General features: G+C 39.4%; 1 protein-coding gene across 1 annotated transcript in view; it reads left to right on the top strand.

Annotated features, from left to right (window-relative positions):
• The first annotated feature begins 8,133 nt into the window (after positions 1-8,133).
• The window catches only part of LOC133981105 (A-kinase anchor protein 13), a 106,421-nt gene continuing 94,263 nt past the window's right edge, over positions 8,134-20,291 (top strand). Inside the window, 1 exon segment of the mRNA XM_062419993.1 lies at positions 8,134-8,307. The gene's annotated coding sequence lies outside the window, so the exon portion shown is untranslated.

Raw genomic sequence — 20,291 nt, 5'->3', positions numbered from 1 at the left:
ACACACACACACACACACACACACATACAGTTTGATTGTGGACCAGCAATAGGTTAGGTAATGCTGGGGATTGGTATAATGGTCAGGCCAAGATGATATTTGAAGAATTAAGGCATTTGATGTCCCTAACAAACCCCTTTTAAAATATTTGTAAGTGAGAAGTTTTATTGCTGCAGCCCAAAGTCAAAAGTTAACTATACCCCTCCTATCTTCTCTGGAGGAAGCAGTTTCTAATCATTTTAATAATGAAGGGAACATTTCTATTTTGTACAAACTATTGGTTTCAAGCCCTTCTATATAGGCCAGTTGAATGCTTGGAGGCAGGATATGCAGGAGGAGGTCTCTTTCTAAGAAGAGTACTGTGCTTAGAGGCCCATACTCAAGGGGTGAATACAAGGTCACAGCTATTACAGTTTAATTGGATAATGTGCTCATCTATAACTCCAGTCAAACTACACAAATTTAACAGAAATATCCCAGACATATGTATTAAATGTGTGAGGAGATTACAAAGTTTTAGAAGGATGTATCACATGCAATTTATAATATACTGAGCATAGATTTACCTCTGCACCTTGTATTGGTCATTCTTGGCATATATCCAATTGATATAATTTTCCGAAACAAAAAGAAAGCACTTATTAACATATGCTTGCTCCATGCTAAACGCCTCATAGATTTATTATGGAAAAATGTAAATGAGATGCACTTTGGTCAGTAGCTCGGGGAGATGTCTTCCTGCCTGTCAATGGAGGGAAATCATTCACATTTTGAAGGGTAAAAAGGGAGTTTTGATTCCGTATGGGAATCATTTTCTTTATGGAAAATATACAGTAGATATGTCTGAAGTGCTTCAAGGGGCTGAGGAAACGGGTATAAGCAGGGAGGAGAATAACCTTAATTTTATTTATTTATTTTACTTTTCACCTGTGTATTTTTCATTTGTATTTCATTTAGCTATTTTGCCATAGTCATGTTTTTTCACTATTGTCTTGATGTTTGTCCATTTGTCTTACTACAAATACATTGTTTAAAAAAAGATAATCTACTTTCTCTTCTTTTCTTGTATCATGTGATACATTTTTTCTGTTGCTGAAGTTTCAGTCAGTTATATTTGAAATGTTGTTTAGAAGACCCTCAGAGTTTTCTGCATCACCTATGCAAGTTTGACTTCTTGTTCCTTTTTTATTTTATTTTATTTTATTTTTTAAGTACCTTATGTCCTCTGTGTGGGGCGAAAAATAAATAAAATAATAGGATAACAAGGTAGAGGAGACACAGCAAACAAAAACCTGCTGATACAATTACTACTGCAATGTTTTGTACTATTTTCCCTCTTTAGACTGAGCCTTAATGGTATCAGTTTTGTATTTTTTTAAACAGATGTAGAGCATCATGGTGGATCTCAGGGTTGGAAAAATTCTGGTCATAACAGCAGGACATGTTATGGACATTCTCCCTCACCGTCTTTGCGAGGTAGAGAGACAAATGGTCATATACAGCATATTTAGACCATTAGTCTTCTTTGGAGGTAACACACACATAATTAGCGATAATATTTCAGCAACAATAAGTCAGACCATCTCTGTTTATTTCCAGACTGTGTGTCTTTTGCCATACCCCCCCCCCCCCCCTTTCTATTTCCTATTTCTACTAATTAAAGAGGAGAGATCTGAGGGAGTTAATCTTCTGGGCTTTAGTGAATGGAGGTGGGATGTTGAGGTGGGTAGGAGGCAACAATCGTTCGATCTCCCCAAATCCCTCTCATTTGGTTGGACACGGCAGCCAAGCTTAAGTCACCTGACCTTGTCTCTGGCATGGATCCAGGACTGCATGTGTGGACAGATTCGTGTGTAGATACATGAAGAATTAGGTATGGAACTTAAGATATAGAAGATGGTAAACTTTGACCTTAAATCTGTCATTATGAGGTGAATAAACACCTTCAAGAGCTACAGTAAATCAGATGTATTCAATTGTAGTTCATCTGGAGATTGAAAATACTGTAAACACACACACACACACACACACACACACACACACACACACACACACACACACACACACACACACACACACACACACGCGCACACAAACACACAGAGAGAGAGAGAGAGAGAGAGAGAGAGAGAGAGAGAGAGAGAGTTTGTGTGTGTGACAGTGATTTCCATTGTGGTGTGTGTTTGGAGGACAGTAAATCCCAGCTGATGGGATCAACTGGACTTATTGACCTGCAGAACCACAGACTGACATCTTGTGGACATGAGCAGGACTGAAATGATTGATGCTGTTTATTACATAAATAAAACACTTTTTGACTTCACTTGAACAGTGATATGGTATCTTGTCTTCCATCTTTAATAAAGCAGGTATAAGCATCTGTTCCTCATTTCTCGCTCTTGCTGGAAATGTTTCACTCCAACGTTATTAGAATTGTTTGTATCTCATAAATAGAGCACAGTTGTAAGCAAATAGCTGGGTAATAAAAGCTTATAGAGGCACCATACCTCATGCTGATGCACACAACATCTTCTGGTCACAGTGATACTTCTAATACTCACACAGTTTATGGTTTATAATCACGGTTACAACCATACAAAGAACAACACACTCAGTGCTGAGTCCCTGGTTAAAAACAAGAGAACAAGTCTGACTTTCGTACACTGCCAGCAGCACACAAGCCTGTTTGTTCCTAATGAAGATGAGAATCCTTTAAAGAAGGTCACAAATGTATAGACTTTTCTTTTAAAAGATTTAGTACATTTTTTTTTATAATGAACTGAATAATGACCAAATAGCATTTAGCTATCTCAGTTTCAGGGTCCTGGTATTGTGCAGGCTAGCTCATTGTCACATGACTCACTTGGACATCTAATAGAACAGGGTAATTGTTAATGTTATCAGTAATACTAGCACTTTTCCTACTATGACAGCTCAAAATGTCTGCTGTGAGAAAAAACTTTTTAGTAGGATTAGTTAATTGCTGTTTTTGGTATTTTTTTTTATTGGACTTATTGACAATAAGAACAAATATCAGACTTGTCCTTTCACAGGAGAACACACAAATTGGCTGTGAGATATAACAGGACTAACATTTAGTTACAGAAGCAGCAGAATGACAGCAGCATGGTTGGTGTACTGTTATCTGTGCAATTATACCACACAGTATCAGATAAGTCTGAGGCCCGTGTTGAAGCTCTGAGACACTTTTACAAGAAACGATGAAGAAAATAAGGGTCCGCTGGAGAAGTCACACATCTTTTGTCAGTTAAAAGCTGATAGTTACAGAGAATGTGTATAAAAGAATAGTTGTACCTGTAAGGCTAGCATGTAAAAGTCTCCACTACAACATAACAAAACATGGTGGGTGGAAATTGAGTGATGCGCACAAGACAGACAGCATCAACCTGGAGGAGGCTTTGATCTTTATGGTGTCAGAACTTTTTATGCTGAACATGTGTCAACTTTGCCAAAATTGGAAATGTAAAAGTAGAAACGGGGGAGGGAAAGTCAGGGCATCTTGAGTCGTGATCTTTTCAAATTCAAATATTTGCATACAGAGACATTTTTAGCTTTAGGCTTGATACATTTCTCAAATAAATGTATTTGGTTGACTTGAAACTGCACAAACCAAAATCAAATCATCAAATCACTGTCTGTAAGTGATAAAAAAACTTAGTTTGTCCATTTCCTCCCTGCCTGCCAATAACATCCAAAATTGTAACAAATCACTGTTTCAAAAATAGAAGCCTTTTACTGTCTGAAAACGCTATCATTACGTAAAACTGACTTGTTTAGAGTAAGGAAAAAAGCATGGTCTCTAGGCTATAATTTCTTTGTAGGTTTAGGGTCCTTTTTTGTCATGGTTATGATAACCACTGGCCACTAAAACTCTACAAGGTGATAAGATGTCAATTCTATGCTAACAGATTGTTCAATCGCTCTTAAGTGGCAGCTGGTAAAGAAAAAATAAATAAAACAAGAAACAAAACCTGTCTGTTTTGTCTCCGAATTAGGATGAAGTTAGTTTTTGTTTTTGGATATCTTCTGCCTGGCTTCCAAATTGTGGGAATGCAAAATACAGCCATCAGATATGCAATCAGTTTATTTCACAGCAATACATTTTGTTCACATATGAAAGAGATTAACATCTGCTGCTGTTTATGGGCGAATTTACACTCGCAAATGAAAACTCATAAAAGTTATTTTGGAAGTGAGTGTTCAAAGAAGGAGGACATGCAGATGAGCATTTTGATGAGCTTCAAAGTTCATTCTTGACCTTTGAAACAGCAGTTGACTAAACTATTTCACCTCAAGAGATCGGAGGAAGGTCGTGTGATTGGTCCAGAAGAGGAGCTAATTGACACTCACTTTTGAGCCATCGTGCATGAAAAGTCCTCAGAGTGCTGAAGAAAAATGGAAATTTGGACATCCACAATTCCAGTGACAACTATGTGATCTATCCCCTGATGAAAGTCATGTGATATGATTTCCAACTTCAGAACAGCGACTAAATGGACCTTGACGTGATCATCTGAAGTACTAAGAGTGAATTGTGAACTGTAGCAGTGGTGCACAGTGATCGCAGCTGTGGTACGGCTCTATGGTAACATTTTTTTGAGGTATTGAAGTTCAGTTGTTTCAAATGTGTCTCTTGTGACATTTTGGGCTACAAAAGTTTCCCAGTGCAGCCTTAAATGAAGAAAAACACCAAAATGCTCATGTGCCAGACTGAGCGGGCAGAAATGTGGACAGTGCTATTGAGCATATGAGGCTTTGTGAGACAGTTTACGTAGCACTCTGAGGGCACTTCAGCCAAATGATATGCCTCTCACTCCTCTCTCTCCCTCCTCTTTCAACCAGTTTTTTTGTCTCTCTATCCAAGTGTTTACTCTGGCTGGGGGGTTTTCAGCACTATTTCTTCCATCCAAGTCCTCCAACTTACAAAACCTCCTTTTATCACGGTACAAAGGCAGCTATGTACTTCTTTGTGTCATGCTTGTTTCCCGGTCTCGCCTGTGTTCTGGCAGTCTGCAGACCTCTCCGCTTCAGTATTCCCCCCACGTCCCTCCACTTCTCCTACAGACTGCAATAATGTGTCTAAGTGCATCTCAGCATGGTGGGGAATGGGACCCTTTTCAATACCACCTGCCATTTATCTAACCCTTCAGTTGGTTACAGGTGGAGGAGAGAGACAAAGCTCTAAACTCAGACGCTTGTGAAGCGAGAAAGGCCGGAATGCCTGCTGGGCCTCCGAAAAAACCTTTCTCTGCATTCAATCTGAAATACAGTGATGGAAACAGTATACCTGGTGTACTTGTAACACAGTGGGCAGAGGTTTGATTAGGTGACAGATACCAAATGTTTCTGCAGTGATAGCAGAGCTTTAAAGTCAGTTATACAGTGTTCTGTATAGTATATGCTTGTAGCTGTACCTGCTATAGGATACAAGTACATTCAAGTCAAAATCACACATAAATGGCTAGGCTTGTGATACCCTATTGAATTATACCTGCATTGGGAGCTGCAGTATGCAGATTTTTTCTGCTGTTACAGATTTAGTTATTTGGTCCAGCACCTGCTCTCTTATTCCGGATGTGCATGTCTACTACATAACTATTAATGGAGGTTCCAATATGTATGTGTGCTTTAGTCAACCAATGACATAACAGCTTTTATCCTTTTCAAAACACCAGCATGCCCATTTTTGTTGGGTGTAATAACCACTGTACCTCAAATGTGCAGAAGTTTCATTTCAGTATTATGCTTCTTTAATATTTCTTTTATATCCCTCTATCCATCAGGCTTAAGTCTCTGCGGTCAGCTCGCTGCAGCTGAAGAAACACCACTGCAGAATATACTGTTATGTATTTATTGTGTTTTTCTCTTATTTATTTGGAGAAAGCAGCAGGCAGCAGTGATTAATCAGTAATGCTTTTGTCACAGTTATGATCCATAACAGCAGATAAGCAATACCGAGACTGAGACAGACTCAAACTAAGATTCTGTATCTCACACAGAAATATTTGTCTGTCTCTGATAGGTCAGTCTGCTGTTACAGGTGACCAACCATCAATAATATGGCCTGTAATATAATCAAAAGTAGTTAAAAATATGTTAGTTAAAAAAAAAGACAAAAACTGTACACAGGAAAGAAATGACTTTAATACATCCATTTCTTTCATCTTTCATGTTTGTGTTCTGCATTTTGAACATGAAATGAACCTAACTGATATCTGAGGGAAAATAATGCAAGTGTGTTTGGCCATTTGAGGGAATTAATGCTCCATTTCAGCGCTCCACTGACTTGCATTCATACATACCTGTATGCATAGAGACATGGAGACACTGTGTCCTTTATACGTGTTTGTACAACAAAAATACAAGGTCTAGTCTTTGTATGGCTGATTTCTGTGGAGGCTTGACATGCATAGAGTACAGCACATTTCACACTGATACGTTGCTGGAAAATAGAGGCATTGAATGCTAAACAGTGCTCATCGGAGGTAGGGAAGCATTTCAGAATATGAAGAAACCATTGAGTCAAGTACACATCCTGTATGAAATGTTTTTCAGTGAAGAAGAACAGGTCTGCTTTTCCAGTTTTGTATGGGTTTGTGTTATTTATAAAAGGAAACTATAACCTTCAGTTGATGATTTTCACAAAGCAGCTTAACTTTCTCCTTAAATAATGTTTGCTTTTTAAAAGATGTTAGGTTGATACCACTAAACATAAATTAATGTCTTAATGGCTTGTCTCATAATAACAAAATCTATTCTGAAAAATTCCTAAAGAGAATGCATGTGCCTTTACTTCAAATCCCTTGATTTATATACATGTTGTACCTGCAGATATCATTGCAGAGGGCATTCTGAGCCAGCAGAGGGCAGTTCAGACCACAGTTATTTTTTCTGTGCCTAAGGGCTGATACACTGAAAGCAGTCACGATGAGACAGCAATTAAACCTTCCTGTAGAGTATTACAAACACCTCCCTAATGTTTGCACCGCTGGACAATCCCAGCAGCTCTGATCATACCTTAATGACAGTGATCATAGTCACTTCTGACCACTTAACCCAAAACATGGGCCACATGATGACAAATTTCTGACCCACTGGAAAACAAATATGTGAAAAAAAGAGTCCCTGCTGATTCATACTGTGCTGTTATTGGTGAACATTATTATACTATATGGCATAAAATTCCAGAAGTATTACTATGATAATCCTACAAACACAATGTTGTACTGAATAGTGATTTTATTGAACCTACAACTGAATGCATGTTAATATTTACATCATTTTGCTTTATAGTTTTGACATTTCTACAAGAGATGATGTGTAGAGTTCTTTCAGGATGGGATTACAGTAAGTGGTTATTAGTGGATGGAAAAGTGAAGCTGGTGGAAACTGTCTTGTGGCTACACCAATATGAAGCAGAAGGTAAACAGAACACATCTAACAACTGAAATCCAACAAAATGTGCAATAACTTCTTTCTGTCTTCCCTATTAATAACTGGAAACGAGGTAAAGTCTCTCGTTAGCACAGAAATTGCAGCTTGATATGTCTGTGCTTTGCAAATGTATATTTATTACAGGCTTCTCTATGCATAATGGGATATAGTCATACAACACAAATACGTTATTTAGGGCTACCTCACAAAATACCTGTGTTTAGAATTTAGTAGCATCTATCGTTAAGAAATATAATATTAATAAGCATGTTTTCATTAGTCACCTGAAAATAATAATCGTTGTGTTCTTGTCACAGTAGAATGAGCCTACCTACGAAGAAAGTGGGTCCTCTTCCACGGAGCCCACCATTTTAAACAGAAATGTTTCTACAGTGGCACAGAACACATAAACTAAACACTAGCTCTAGTGCCTTTCGCGTTTTCCCCCGAGTTTCCTCCATGGGTTTTTCAACAGGCTCGGTAGAGGAAAGGAAGGGTAATCAGTTGGTTGCAATCTTTAACCGCACCGCTGAGTGGCGCTAAATCTCGCACACCGGTCCTTTAAAGACACCCCGGTACAAATAGTGCTGATAACAGCCCTGCTGCTAACTCCGCCTACTGAGTTGTCCTGGGAAACACTAACAACTGTAAGAAAGTGCAGGCAGTCCTGTTTTTTGACCGGGGACACACAGTAGGAAAACTACACCGCAGCTCTTCTATTTCACTCTGCAGTACAAAGCTTTTTTTTAAAAGGACGTTTCGGCCCAGTTCCAAACACTGCAAGTTCATCCATTAGGAGGATTATTATGCGTCCAAAAGCTCCAGCTTCACACTGAGCTCCATCTGCTTGAGGTAAGAGGACTCATTTACAATGTAGCCAGTTACAAGCTCACATGAAATGACTTTACGTTGTGTCTTTTAGCGAAGTTTTACATTGATAGAAGTGCTTTAATGGCTTCGGGAGGATGACTTTTTTTCTAACTTGTTGCTTGGTAGCCATGACATCCTCATTCAGAGACCCGCTGGGTCAATGTGGGAACTTCTCACGTTTCTGTGAACTCAGCGACAGCGAGGAAGAATACAGACGTCCCATAGAAGTGTAAAATGATACCACACAAAAGCAGCTAAAGTTTAATACAAGTCGTACACATGCTATAGGATTTAAAACCCCCACAAAGTATGCTAAATGTTCAAGTTAGCACGTACAACGCATGTTAAGTCTACATTCATATTCAATAGAAGGTTTTAAAAAGTACATAGCAACGCCTCATTAAACAACATATGGGGAAAAAAACTATTGTAAAGGTATGGTATAAAATATTTAACATGACATCTAGAACCCTTAAATATCTACATTATATCATAGCACCTCTTTGTAAAAGTCATATTGATGCCATTGTGCATAATGAGTCAATTTTCAGTTGTCATTCAAGCATTTGTTAAGTAATAGTGTGACATTTAATTGTTATTTGTGTACATTCTGTAGATGAAAATGACATCATGATACATGACATGAGGTAAAACTACATTTTACAGCAGCAGTGATATCTTATGATGATACATATTGATATAGTGTAATACCCTGCAGTGATTTAGTGTTGCACTTCCATAAAGTTGAAGAGATGGATTAAAAGAAAATGGAAGCAGCAGAGGCCAACATATCTGGACATTTAATGGTAGTAGATTGGTGCCCAAAAGATTGGAGTGTGTAGAATTGACTGACAACATCTCAAATAAAACTTCCATAAAGAACAACACGATCATTACCAGTCACTTTTGAAGAGTTGATTTCACTGCATACATTTTTCCATACTAGTGGGAGGATCTGCACACGTGAGGGAAAACACTAGCCTACTAATTCATTTACACTCGCTTGACCTCACCCACTTAAACATGTTCAAAGGACCAGGCGCATAAACATGGCTGCCCTCTGGTTTCCCATATTGAAACACACCCATAGGGTTACTCAGAAGTTGCATCATTGGATCTCATAATCCACATTTCCAGGGTTATTGGGCCTCATTTAATGAGAGAGAAATAAAAAGAGGATCCTCTTTTTCTCACAGCGTTAACACACTAATTATTCATCAAAGAAATTTGTCTTGACTTGCGGTCAGAGTGAGGATGGCTAATAGCTGGACACAGTTTTTATCACACCTCTGACATAGTGGCATGACCCTCGAAATCACTAGTTTTGACCCTTCAAATGTTTTGTGACAATGATCTAAAATCTTGATTTCCTGCGTCTCCATGCGGATGCTTATCCCTGTGGGACTGGCCTGTAAATCTGAGTGGGTGCCTTTTGAATCGAGGCCACAGATACAAACTGGGACTCTCCCTTTACAATTGAGCAGCTTTAACCTTGGATGTTGTTGGATTGCGGTGCTTTTTTTATTAGCTTCTTTGACCGGCACCTCTAGCATTTCCCCAGACAGATTTCCCCAATCAAATGTCTACTTTTTAAGACCTGAAAAGAACATTTGGGGTTGTTTTTTTTACATGATAAAATTATGGGTTTCTTTTAAATAAATGCATTGTATTCATATGCAAATTCATATGAATAGTAAGCATTTTTGTAAGTGCAACAGTAGACAAAGCTGCAGTTCTTAGATTGCCAACAATCCAAAAATCAGTAAACATTCATAAACAGTTAGGTTTTCATCCCCGCGGTCGAGGCTATCAGCAGAGGACTACACAACGCTTCCAAAAGCTTATTAGTCTACTCCCTCTGTGTCTCTTCCCACTCAGAAATATGTATTTAGCTCCAGTACAAGAGTCAAATGAAAGAGGACTTGGCCTCCCATTTAGAGTACTGTAAATTACCACGAGGATTCTGCTGGCTCCAAGTTGAACCCAGCCAATTTCTCATCCTCACAAACCCCCTAATTTAATGATGATGGAGGATACACACAGTGTCAGCCTTGTAATTACACTGCATTTACTATAGAATGGAAGCATTAGAGGAAGTCTTACAGGTACTATTCCATGATGTAGCGCTGTCCCGGGGATGGTTTTCGTGTGCCTGGGAGGGCGACTGCTGAATTCCCCACGCTGATATTCACAATAAAGCCTTGACTTAGTTTTTGTTAAGACTGGAATTGCTGGAATCCTTGTGGCACGCCAAACAGCAGCCGCACTCACTGTTCCAAAATAGCAGCCATCTCCTCGGCTCGTCCGCACTTTGTGACCTGGAGTCGTGTCTCTTCTCTCCCAGGAGTTATCAAGAACTTTGTTGTTAATTGTTGCTGTGCTTGTGGTGGCTGCAAAGATCTGCCATGATATGACTTTCTACAAAAAATATGGTTATAAGACACACTAGAGTAGGGCTGTGTATAATATGACATGTTTTGTTTACTGATGGTCATATGAGGCTGAGTTTTGGTATGAATACCAAAAATGATGCCATACAAGAAGGACTGGGCCTGAATAATCTTGTCTAAATATGGTAACATCTTTAATCAAGTTCTGATCCAAGAACAAGTAAACAAGATTAGGAATCTGAACAGACATTCTTTGCTAGTTTTTGGTATTTTGCAGTTTTCAATAGTCAGATTGACTCTTATCATAATGCATAAACTGTATTCAAAGGTCTGATGATGAAAAGTGCATCCAGAAGTGGTTAAACTGGCATTTCATTGCACTAAACATCAGAATGTAATTGCTAGGAGTCTCCGTATGGATAGGACCTTTGTTTATCGATCCAGCAGGAAGTGAACACAAAGCAAACAGCAGATAAGGGGAAGGAGGAGGGGGGACTCAAATACAGCAATGCGCAGACTGGATTGTCAGGATGGATGTGGTACAAACTGGCTTGGGTGTTTACTATTGGATTTACATGCTTTTGGAGGAAGTTGCGTGAACATTCTGCATTTAAAAATTTGATTTCACTGTGTATACAGGAGATGTTTGTAATTCCTACATGTGAATGTAATCCAGCCACACACATCTGAATGGAAGGTACATGTAATGCTCGGTATAAAGACGGCCTCTGAGCTTTTGTCTGTTCACTCAGTGGATGTGAATGCCCTGTGTGTGAAACTTTCACGCTCAGCAATGAGCACAAAAGCCTGTGCTGTGGATAGACTCGCCAAACCAATAAAAAATAATGTTGAGATAGCTCCTGTGCCAGTACAGTATGGGGCACTGCTGCTGTTCTGCTTGCTCACACTATATGCCTGTAATTTACCCATAATCCGAATTTGATGTATGTCTATCCGCATTATTAAGAGCGAGTCTACACTGTACAGTCATAGTTTTAGATGTTTGCATGGATGACATTTGAGTCACAGAAACAGATGCTGTTTCTCTGAAAGAAATAAAAAAGCTTGAGTAGATAGTTCAACAGCACTTTCATTTTCAAGACATTTCCAGATCCTTCTGTGCAGCTGCTAAAAACACTTTTTTTTTTCTTTGTGTGGGTGTGAGATGTCTCAACAAGTTTTGGAAGGACTAATGGATTTCCATTCAATTTTGGTACAGATGTCCTGGGTATCAAGAGGACTTTGTTGATGCATTGACTTTTCCTCCTGCACCACAGGCAGGTCAAATGTTTCACTTATCCTGTGAAATATCTCAACATCTACTGGATTAAGTGTTGTTGAGATATTTTTGTTACACCCCTCAGGATAAATTGAAATCCCTTTGCTGATCCCTTAATTTAGGGATTTAAATATGTACAATACTTTTATTTATGATCAAATACATGCAAAACAAATGACATTCCCATCAGCCTCAGCTGTACTTTTTGTTTAGTGTTATTTAGAGTACCAGCGTACTAAACTAAGACGGTGAACATGCTAAACATTATATATACCTGTATAGCATCAGCATGATAGCATTTTCATTGTGAGCATATTAGCTTGCTAATGTTAGCATTTAACTCAAATACCACTGTGCTTAAGTGGAGCCTCAAATAATTTATAGCATGGTTGTAGACTTATAATCCTGTTCACCTGTTTCAAAATGTGAGACTCCATTCCTAAAAAAAAACCATTGTCATCGATTTAAAAACCCATTAAATACATATATATCTAAAGCAGTTAAAATTATCTCCCCAGCCCTTGTACCCTTGATTGATTGATGAAGAGGAAGCTGTAATGTTTACCTGCACACACTCCAAACTACAACACCTTTTAAGAACAACATGTTTAGAAAGCAGAGGGAGCTGGAACAGTGCAGTTACAGCAGACACCTGACCTGCGGCCTGCAGGCTCCGCCTCTCCCCTCTGACATCAGGGCTTTGATCTGCCTACTGTCTGTGTTAGCACAAAGCCATATTTAGCTCACTTTAATCAGTGTGGTGAGAGCTCTGCATGCCTGCTACTGAGGATACCTGCATAGTGTAAACACACCTGCTCCCTCTGATGGACTTAAAATGAATTTAATGTGCACCTAAAGGAGTCTGCTGGCTGCTGTCATCATCAAATAAGGCTGCGGGTAAGGTTTCCATTGATGCCTTCATCTGCTGCTTACTTAGCTGACACAAACGACAAAGTGCGATTGAAGTTGCTCTGTTGTCTGAGGTGACAGAATTAGGAGAACAATGAAACATCAAGACTCATACTAAACAAATGATTCATTATGTATGAAGTAACACATTCGTTCTGAAGCTTATCTGCGTTGTTATTGTTTTGATGGTATTCCTCGGGGGCAAAGTTTGACTATGATGCACCTACTGGGCCTAGCAACGTCTGCCTCAGTGGTAACATTTAATGGTTTTAATAACAACATGTGACCAAAGAGCCTGCAGTTAAATGAAATTGTAATTGGGCTGTGCTCATGGGGAATTATAGATTTTATCTCCGTGCACACATTTCCTTGAGATCTAGTTGTTTTTGAAGCTATGAATTAATCCATACGGTATAAAAGACTACATAGGTTGTTATGAAAGAGTTTGTATGTTTACAGTTCAAATCATGTTATAACAACTTGGTTTCCACTCAGTTTAAGTTCCCCCAAATGATAAAAAAAGATGGCCTCCAATTAAAAAAAAAAGCTTTCTTATTTATAGTTGTCTATGTCCTAGCCTTTTCCACTTCGATATGTTTTTGTTTTGCTCACATCTTCACATGACCTTCATTTTTCTGATTCAACATACAGTGACTAGCAGCAGTCGGATTTAGAAATGGAACTAGTTTAGCATACAAGTGAACAACAAGTATTAATTACCAGAAGTCTCAAAGGCTGTGTCTTCATTCATTTCCTGTTTGAGAAATCAAGCGTTCTTTTGGGCTGATGTAAACAGGGAATCAGTTTGGGAGGAAGTGAGCAACTTGTGCACATCCTAGGCAAGTCAGTTCCCAAATTCTCTGCGGTGGGTTTAGTTTCACTTTTCTCTGAATCATGTCCATGTTTGAACAATTTTTAAAGAAACTGACGTTACGTTGACCATTGTGTGTCATCTAGTTGCAGTATAACTTTTTGGAAAGATCACAAGGAGGTCAAGAGTGCATCCCAGGATAATCCCACACAAACACATGCATAGTTGTGGGCAATTTAGAGTTTCTGATTGACCAAACTTGTGCCTCTTAACTTCACACACACTCAAGAAAACACAGCTGACATAAACCCAGGACCCTTTTGCTGTTAAATATACATACAAACCACAAAGCCGCTATGTAGTCACCGTCTGTGGATGTGTACACTTTTATTGCTCTTGTTGCAGCACTGCTTCTTTGGTTTTTTAATTGAAATGAACTTGTACTTCATGCAACAGTGTCTCAGCAATGCACATCAACCGTGACTACAGTAGAGGTAATATTAATCTGATCAGGCCTGCTGTGAGACTGAGGTTAGCATTGCTCAGGATTCTCCGGGTTAAACCTCTTACCTCTCAAATGCAACTAACAGCCACTTTCCTTTTCTAAAACCTATGCTATCTTCCTTGTTGTTTCCCTCACTACTCAGCTCCTACTTTTTAATTTTTTTTACATTTTCAATTTGTTATTTCGCATGCCACGGCTGGACGAGTAAGTGCAGCAAGTTGACAGTTCAGTGGCAGAATTTGCAGTTTTTGAGAGATTGTTGCTTTGCTTCTTGAAAATGAGTTGAAATCCACATTACTCACTTTGCTATCACCCATCAGAATATTGTCAGGAACTAGATTGCCAAGTATGACTGGATTCAAGCAGCTGAAATTGCCCTGCCCGTCTTGTAATGATGTGTTGAACATACATGGGCAAATGTGTATATGTGGTGTGTGTATTTATCTGCAGATTTCCGGGCCATTTCATCAGATAGTGATGGCACTCTCTAAATATCCCTTAAAAAAAAAAAAAAAAAAAAATAAAGTCAGTCAAGTCCTGTTGTTTCTGAAAACTTCACTATGCAGAGCAGCAGTGCTTTTTGCTTTGAAATGTCTACAAAGTGCCTCCATTGCCTTGTGGTGTGGTAACAGAGTGGGGGATGGGTGGAGGGGGTGGCATCAAACCTGGGGAGGAGCGCTGATCAAGGCCTAGGCCCTGATTACAGGCCAAGCCCCCAGTGTGCCTCACAATAAGATAATGCTATCTGGGCCCACAGGTATTTGGTTTCAGTGGAGAGGGTAATAACTGTCACCAAACACTGAGGAGACTCTTTCATCCCCGGGCCTTGTGTTGTCAGCCAGCGTTTGTGTGGGAGCTCTGCACAGAGGCGGCTTTTGTGTGGCGGGGTGAGGTCGCGTCACCACGACGGCCTCATATCTGCCCGTAGAGACAATAGCCAGGTTTGATTAAATCAAACAGCCGTGACTATCTAAACGGTGGTCAACATGGTGCGTCCAAATTATACTGTGGCGGCGTTGTTCAGGAGGTGACGTAGCCCTGACTAATTTAGCTGTGCCTCAGAAGAGCAGAGCTGATAGTGAACCGTAAAAAAGAAGCACACGCATGTTTGACACGGTGCTGATGTACTTTACTCTCTCTCTCTCTGGGGGTTTGGTGCTGTAGGCGAGCGTGGTGGACTTGTAGTTATAGGCCAGTAACTAGTGGTTAACCAGAGGAGAAAGCATGACAGGTTAAACAAACATCTGAGTTAAACATCAAACCTCAAAGAGCCTCACTCCTCCCTCAGTTTGCCACGTTTGAATGCTTTGATTCCAAATGTATTTTGGGGGAATAGTAGCTGTCAAAAAAATGTACTGGTGAATTCTTGGTGAATTTAGTCATCAAATATTTCATGATCCGTATATGGGCATGATGATGTGATATGTGTTTTCAGGTGTGTTAGTTAGCTTGGAGATTATTTCCGCAAAAAGTTGCTGAAAGGCTTGTGTAGACGGAGATTGTTTTCATTTTAAAACGTGTGTGTTGTTGTCGTGTGTCGTGTGTCGTCTCTGTCTCTTATCAGGCTTTAAATCAGCCTGACAGCCCTGTCAGAGTGCCCAGCACTCTCACCTACCATTTGTTGGGAGATTTTATCCAAAGCTCCTTACTGCGCCATAAGGCCTTACATTTAAAGGAAGAGAAACCCAAGTGAGCATTGAACCCCTAAACATGCCAGGCTCTTTATATCATTGCTCACAGTTGGAGAACCAGTATAATCACAAGTAGATTTTATGTCAAGACAGAGTTACCTTTGTGTTTGGCATTATGTATGCATTTAAGAGTAAAATGTGACCAAGTATTCAGGCCAGACTGTCCCTGTATAGTTAATGTTAGAGGGGCTGCACCTGCATACTATAGGTGAGGCACAAACTCCTGTTAAGCCCCTCCCTGAGAGTTAAGTCCTGACTCTGTTGCTGTCATGGAGCTCCGGTGTTGGATGACAGCTCAGGTCTATATTGGGCTTCTGTCCCTCTTTACAGGTTTCTCCATGTCCTTGACTGCAGCTCTCTACGCGCAGCCAAATACGAGAGGTTTCATGAACAAGCAGCCCCAGGTAATTGTTGTCCCTGTAACACCAATTTGCATTGACATTCTTCGTGTTAGTTAATGGCCAGTGGGTTTTTTTTGTTTTGTTTTTTGCAGTATGAAGCTTTAAAGGCAATGAAAACACCAATGTAGAGTTATACATGGTCTGTTGAGCATATTGAGTTCATATAATATAATCTACTTTATTTCAAGTCTTCTTCCCTAGATCCTGGACACCAGCAGCCACCAGCAACCACTCCATCCTTTCGTGACATTGTTTATCTAGGAAAGGTATAATAAGCACTGTGCTCTCCCTCAGCCTTGGCCACTGCAATCACTTGGCATTTAACCTGAGCTATGTCTTTGAAAATAATGATAAGTTATGAAATGAAAAGTTATTGTATAATAAGTTTTAAGAGGAGATTTTCAGTGGTCTCCCAGCAATTATAGAATATTGACCTGCACCTAAAACATGTGTCTTTTAAAAGAGAAACCTTTGGACAGGAGTGACTCAGATATTACAGGAAGTCTTAGGGTGTGGTGCTGACAAACCAGATTGTGTTGATACCATTACGGGCCTCTTCACTCACTTTTGATCTATCCATTTATCACCACACCTATCACCAAGTCATTGCCTTATCTTATAATGTGATCAGATCAGATCCAGTTTTTTTTCTTTTTGGTCTGCAGCATTTTGAAAAAGCTGACTCTGTGAAGATTTTCTGTCACATTGTGAATTATTGGCTAATTTAGGTACTTCCATAACAACCGAACCTCATCTCATGTGTTTAGAGCATGATGCGAAAGTGGGAAGTGGTGCGAGAAATGGAAGTGCAAACATCCAGCTGAATTTGACCAACAGTATGACTTAAAGTTTTGTCAGGTGAATGCAATGTGTGCTTAAAACCCTTGCGTTATTTGAAAGTGAACACAATTAATATTTTTAAGATATTAGAGACTGACAACATTGATTGATGGTTTGAAAGTTCTGCAAAAAACTGCTGCAACATTCAGTAATAAAAAACCTAGAAGGTGTCTCATCTCAGCAGGCCTTTTTTACTGGAGACAATTTGACATGTCACACTAGGAAAAGCCCAGGTGTAAATAATGCAGTCAGTGATGTCTGAATTGTATTTAGCTGCTTCAGTGTCATACTGCCATGACACATGAATAGAACAGAGTTTTTGTTCATGTAATTAATAACATCAGTGCTTTTGCCATTGTAACAAATCAAAATGTCTGCTGTCAAAAGAGGCTATTAGTCTAATTCACAAAGCTTAGTGTGTGGACACTGATGGTGCATTCACACCTATCCTGTTTTGTTCAGTTCAGACAAACTCTGATACATTTGCTTGTCAGGTTAGCTTTGTTTAGGTTGGTGTGAAAGTTGACAATCAAACTCAAACCAAGACCGCCTGGAAAGGAGGGTTGCAGTCTGTTTCAAAGCTAACTTTGGTGGAATTTGTTTATAATGTGAAAGCATATGGACCAACCACAGCATTTCAAAGTATATATGTGATTTTAACTTTAGTTAAAAAGATAAACTGCTTGTAAATTAATAAGTTAATGACATTCAACATTATTGTGTAACTTTGGTGTAATTTATGCATGTGTTCAGCTTGAAAGCTTAAGAAATGAATGATATGTGGCGCCCACTCCTCCTACACTAATATTACACAAAATGCCTGTTTTTTGCCCTGCTTCTACCTGTTTATATATGATGTACAAAGTACAGTTGTCTAAAAGTGCTTACAATCAGTCATTTATCTGTGAGCTTTTAAGAGCCTGTAAGATAATATAAATAAACACACAAGGTGCAGTGAAATGCTGCAGGACTTACTGTCAGTCAACACAATTTTATTACGGCTGTGGATTCATGTAGTTCTGATAAAGCAGGAAGAAAGTCCAAGAAACTGTGGGATAATTGATTTAACTGTCAGTATATGATGTTATTCTCAGAGATCTTGGTGAAGCTGTTCCTTTGGTTTAATATTGGACCAAAACTGGTGTTTACTTGACTCTGGCATTTACCAACATTGGATGCACTTCTATCCAGGGGGATACTATTGAATCGTGTATTGGAAGGCTGAGTGCTACCAAGAACAAAAACAAGGATGTCTTTCCCCAAATGAAACCTTGTCACAGACAAAAGCAACACTTTTACAGACAGAGCCTGCACTAAGTGTTCCATTTTGGCAAATACACTGTAGACATAGTCTGTCCTGTGTATCCAGTATGTGGTCATGTTGGGGAATCCTCAGTTGATTATTGGTAAGGGTGCAGGAGACAGTCCGATTAATGAGTTGTGAAGTTAATCCTATTAATCCTTCCATTCATACTGCAGTCACATGGTTATTATGGCTTTTTTATGGCCAGGGGACCTTTGGAAGCCATAACAGGTCCATTATCAACCCTGACTCGGCCTATCACCAGTCCTGTCCCAGCACTGAGACAGCATTGTCTCTTGATGTATTGGTCCATTTGTGATGGCTGTGCACTTGAACATGGCTGATGCCCTGCTTCTTTGTGGCATTCTTGCTGCAGAGGTAGATATTCTGTTTTAACAGCAGTTCAAAGGCAGTTTCTACCATAATGGAGAGACTCTAAGGAGCTTGGCTGAAGGCTGGCTGCACCCAATGTTTTAGGTGGAGTTAATGGGTTGTGTAATCTCTATAAGCAGGTGTCGGGTGGCCGTGAGGTGAGCTTAGAGGATGTAATTTCTCAAGGTTCTTCTGTTACCAGAGAAGGAAACTGAGTTTTATTTGGATACAAGATCTTTTCTGAAATACATGGATTATATGCAGATTGTTATTTACTCATATTGTGTAAAGAAAACTAAATGCTAAAATAAGTGTCTGTATGATGTGGTGCAGGTCTAAGGTCATTCATTGTTCCATGATAATCAGCTTCACTCAAAATGTCAGTGTCGGTATGACTCACCCAGGTCCGTTCCTCTCTTGAGTAAATCAAAAGAAAATACAATAAAAAGATAGGTTTCTAATGTTTTTGAGTTTTCTTGCGTATAAAGGACGTTACCTGACATGTACACTGTGACTTAATCTGCAGGTCCAGGTATGGTCCACAGTAGCACAATATCTTGTTACAGTAAATTACCTGGAACACGTTTTCTTGTGAGATGATACTGCAGCCTTTTGTGACACCCAAATTAGGGTATTAAGTCATTTGTGTAGACAAGAAGTGTTACGAATAGTTAGAATTGACCCCAGAAGGAACTGTTAAACACACAATACTGTGTTATCAATAATTCAAAGCAGCCTGATGAGAAGATATAAAACCTGCATTTAGTGGTATTTTTGTTCCTCTGTGCTGGCGACAGCAGTGGCAGGAGGTATTATGTTTTCCAGTTGTCTGTCCATCCCATTCACATAAACATGATATCTCAGGAATGCCTTGAGGGAATCTCTTCAAATGAAGTGATGACAGTTTATATCCAAAAGGTCAAAAGTCAACTTCTGAACTACTGAAATTGAATTGTTGATGCTAATTTTGGTGCGCACCTTGAAACTGCAGTGACTGTATAGATCTTCTGTGCTGCTCTGAAGCGTCCATGTATTAGAATTTGTAGCTTCTTTGTTTTTTGCCTTTCCAAGGTACTTGTATGAGTCCACCCTCTTCACTTCCTCTCCCTGGATGACAACCAGGACAGGGGGCCTCCTGTTTCTCTGTTAGTCTACCACATGCTCATTGGATTTGCTGACATTGAGCTTCAGGTGATTATTGATGCACCATGTGAAGAAGCTCTCTGTCAGTCAATCATTCATATCAATGCAGTGAAGGCTTCCATTTCACCAAAAATATACTTACTACCTCAGTCTTCACTACAAATATTATGACTCTGGACAGACATGTAAACTAATGATAAACTGCAACTTGTCTGGTCCTTTCTCTCATCAACTCCTGCAGTTGTACTACAGACCAAAAAAGGCTATAACTTACTTACTTTCTTTTTCCTTCAAAAAATATGAGTAGTTTTGTGTTCATATG

The sequence above is a fragment of the Scomber scombrus genome, chromosome 1, assembly GCF_963691925.1.
Source record: "Scomber scombrus chromosome 1, fScoSco1.1, whole genome shotgun sequence".
Classification (NCBI taxonomy): Eukaryota; Metazoa; Chordata; class Actinopteri; order Scombriformes; family Scombridae; genus Scomber; species Scomber scombrus.
Note: the sequence above shows the minus strand (reverse complement) of the source record. Positions and strands in the feature narration are given on the sequence as shown.